The 4056-nt window shown below is 38.4% G+C and overlaps 1 long non-coding RNA gene across 1 annotated transcript; it reads right to left on the reverse strand.

Moving 5' to 3' along the window:
• Positions 1–879: 879 nt before the first annotated feature.
• On the reverse strand, positions 880–2910 carry LOC135462837 (uncharacterized). The gene is made up of 3 exons (XR_010443499.1): positions 2771–2910; positions 1831–1977; positions 880–991 (listed from the first exon to the last, which is right to left on the reverse strand). It is a non-coding gene; the product is annotated as an uncharacterized LOC135462837 (long non-coding RNA).
• Between the last annotated feature and the right edge of the window lie 1146 nt (positions 2911–4056).

Genomic DNA, 4056 nt, shown 5'->3' on the forward strand with positions numbered 1-4056 from the left:
GACAGCATATATGTGGGGGAATCTGAACAGTATCCGAGGGGAATAGGCCGTCTGCTGTCATCTACCAACATGGCATCTGTTTCACATGGAAAACGTTAACAATGCATTGTGGGTATGTTTGTCATGATACATATTTCACACACTTGTCCCTGACCTCAACGCTACATCTTCCATGCACGCTGCTATTACCTTAAATTTGTAAACTAAGACTAAGTGTTTTCATTTTGCACAAAAAGCACTTTTGCTTTGTTACATGTAAAGGTAGCTATGGTATGCAGGTAGCATGTATGCAACATTCTTGAATTTGGTCGGAAGTGGACACAAAATATAAAAACGTTATGAATAAAAACGTTGTCATAATATGTGACACATTATTATTCAGTGCTGGAGGTCAGATATATTAACTACTTTCAGGTAACTACAAGATTCAAATGTAAACTATAACAGACTTACAGCACATAAGACAGAACTATAGCACAGACTAGCAAAGTCGGCCTCTTATCAATTCACTCGAGTGTAGGTTAATCTAACTGTTCATGTAAATGTTTAAATAGTATCAGATTACACGCCTCGTATTACTGTGGTTCGAGCAGAAATAGATTTAGCACAGTGCAGTGATGTTTCTCACAAAATAGGTTAGACATTACACATACTGAAGTACTTATCCTCTATAAAGACCATCTGAATCCCGTCTGTACTATGACAAATATCATGAAGTTTGTCAGGAAGTTGCAAAAGGTCGGTGGTTCTTTCGTGGCATTCTGGCTTCCTCCACCTATTATGATCAACTTACCATTAAGTTAAGCAGGAATGAAGTAAATAACAGACGCTTAATGCGTTATTATAACATGCCATTATGCAAAAACAGGAACTGCTTACCTTAGAACAACAACAACCGTAACTAGTGCCAGGACACATCCGATCAAAACCAGTAGAACCGCAACACCTATCGCTACTGCTGGGTCAGTTGTTGACGGTGGAGTTTGTGCAGCTGTAATGCAAAGAGCTCGTAAGTCCCATGAAATGTTGCGTGTCACTCCCCACAAGAGCATGTCCCGATGAAAACACTATACTGGTAGAGCACATTTACGCCGATCAGTTCAGATTGTATGTTAAATGTGACGCCATTATTGCATTTTGAGTACTTCTAGACCAGTTTGATCTAATATATCACAATTAACATTAGTGCATACGGATTTGACAAATACCGCTTCTGCCACGGTGCAATGGAGCATGTGAATTTTAAGAAAAACTAATATTTATTTATTTGTTTGTTTCAAAGTAACGTCACACTGAAGAATGTTTGACTTACACGATTGCGACCACTTTTTGATAGGAGGAAACCGGAGTCCGCGGATATACACACAAATTTTACTGAAGACAAGTTGTCTTCTGTTGGGTAATATCTTCATCGCATAACCTTGAAATTCAGTCTACATTCTCTTGAAACTGAAGTATGGTTTTAAAGTCATAAGATTTCTAATCGGCTGATGATCACTTTACCCATATAAAGGCCTGTTATGTGATCGAACCCTTAATGTGATGACAACACAGCATTTTCAGTAATTCTAGACCTGTGACGTCAAATGAAGAGCAAATAATATGACTGCCTTGTTCTTACATAAATCTGCTTAGGCGATGGTGTATTGGGCATGTAAATTGCTGCTTTTTGTATCTACATGAACAGTTATAAGAAAACCCAGATCGAGGTAAATTAACATATTTAGAGACTGAATTTCACCAGTAACGTTTGACCATTTGCCAGCAATCACACTGTCATCACTGCTCTTGGCTGTCTTTAGTTATCTTTTGTCTTCATCTAAGACTCACCCATACACTGCCCTGTAGGTGAAGGAGAGGTATCCCGGGAACAAATACACAGTTTCGAGGATTTTCTACTGCCTGACCAGTCTCCTAAATTCGTCAGCTGACACTCTGAATTTTCAGGGCAATTAGCACCATTGTCGTCACATTTTTCTGTCCAATAAATCAGAAACATTTGTTATAATACATATAATATATAGTTTGTTTCCATTGTCATAATTTGCTCAAAATACGCTTTCTCGCAAACGTTGTCAGTTTTAAAGCGCTGCGCCTTAACATTGATGCTCGAATTATAAAATGGTTTGCCCCAATGTTTGAATAACTTTGACTCTTATTTGGACAAAACGTATAAAATCACCATAACAAGCTGCTCGCTGGTTTGTGTCATGACGTAGATGCAGAATATCTTTACTCGCTTTACAACATCTGCCGTGCATGAGTGCATAACGAAACGTGGATCGTTGAAGATGGTACTATCAGTACTGTTAAACTGACATAAACGAACAGACTTCTTTACACTTATCTACTCATTTGTTGGTTTCATTTGTTGCCGTTTAGACCGAAGGCCCTTCTTAAGCATTTTTTTTTTCACATTTACTATGGCATCTCGATTTACGCGTAGAGTGAACAGGATTGGTTGGGGCAAACCATCATGTCACACTTATTATAGATCTCTCCGTTGGTTGAACACGTTTATATTTGTGATTGGAAAAGCTGAAAGCTGTATCAGCTGACCCCCCACCCCACACCCACCCCCCAAAATTCGTTTTATGAACAAAAGGTTGGTGGTGTAAATCAGCCATCAGACATATTGGATTGAAATAACTTTTTTTATATCTTTTATCGTACTGAGTAGTAAGGAACTATGTGGTTTTGTATCACTGTCATTATAGCATGATTCAAATTATTTAGCCCAACGAGCAACAATGGTCCAGTGTATACTTACGAAAGCAATAATACACGGGTGGTATGTATCCATTGACACGTGTGCGTTGAGCAAAGCCCGAGTCACATCTGCAGTTAAAACATCTTCCTGGACACCGTTCGGGGCGGCATGATGTACCGTGCCCACACATTCCACGGCACTTGTCAGCAGTTCGGGCTATAAAAAACGGACTGAGACGTATAAAACCCACCAGAATTAACCCCCTTTCCTAAATACCGTAACAGTCTAAGTTCATTAATAAATAAGACAAAAACGGGCCAAACACTATTTTCAGTTATGGGCAGTTGTATTTAGCAAATACAAAGATAGATTGTAAACAGTCGTTAAGAGCCAAAGAAATTGTCCGAAATAATGTCAATATTGTTACTTTTCTGGTCTATCTAACCCTTTGCAGTTAGTTCTTTTTGATTATGGGTAGTTTTCATCAAATAAATAAAGTAAATAGAAACATAAATTATTAACTTTGAAAAATACGGAAATGTCACTATTAATGCATGACTTTTCTGCATGAATCTCATCCAAAACGACGGAAAACCTCCTGGAATCATGTCAGCATAAAAAAAGTACAGCGTAGATAACAAAGCAGAGCACCGACGACAGTGTGATAGTTGACAAATAATTACTGGGTACTCGTGAAATAAGGTCTTTTGTCAATTTACATCAGCGTTTCATTTCAGCTGTTCATGTGAACGCTTAAACACAAACAATTTGCACGTCCTCTAGCATTGTGGCTTAAGGAGGACTGGACTAAAAATACACTAATGGTAATGGCATTATATAGCAGGTGTCATTGATTTAGAATTATTCAAAATGATGCATTTGTGTCGAAAATAAAATATCTTCGATATTACTTACCGTCTCCACGGAAACTCATATTTATTTATATATTTGTTTGGTTACTGTTTAACGCGGATATGCGGAGTTTTAAACACATACGGCGTCTGTCATGTTTATAGGTGTAGAAAACCATCAACCTTTGTCAGGCCAATTCCTAACTTGACGCCGCAGCCTAAACACCGACAGCTGGGTTCGAACACGATACCTCATTGATCTTGTCTGATGGTTTCCTCAAAAGGTAATCTATAATCATTTGTGGATGTAGAAACAGATGTAGCGTGTTTAGGGCGTGCCCTCAACACGGAACATAATCATGAAACAGGTGTGCCAAGTGATCGTGAACACATTTTAAATACCTGCAAATTATCCTAACGAAAATACTGCCTCAAAGGCGCTACTCACTTTCCGCCAACAGCGTCGACAGAATCATCCACAATGCTTTAGAAATA

This window comes from Liolophura sinensis, chromosome 2 (assembly GCF_032854445.1).
Source record: "Liolophura sinensis isolate JHLJ2023 chromosome 2, CUHK_Ljap_v2, whole genome shotgun sequence".
In the NCBI taxonomy this organism is placed as follows: Eukaryota; Metazoa; Mollusca; class Polyplacophora; order Chitonida; family Chitonidae; genus Liolophura; species Liolophura sinensis.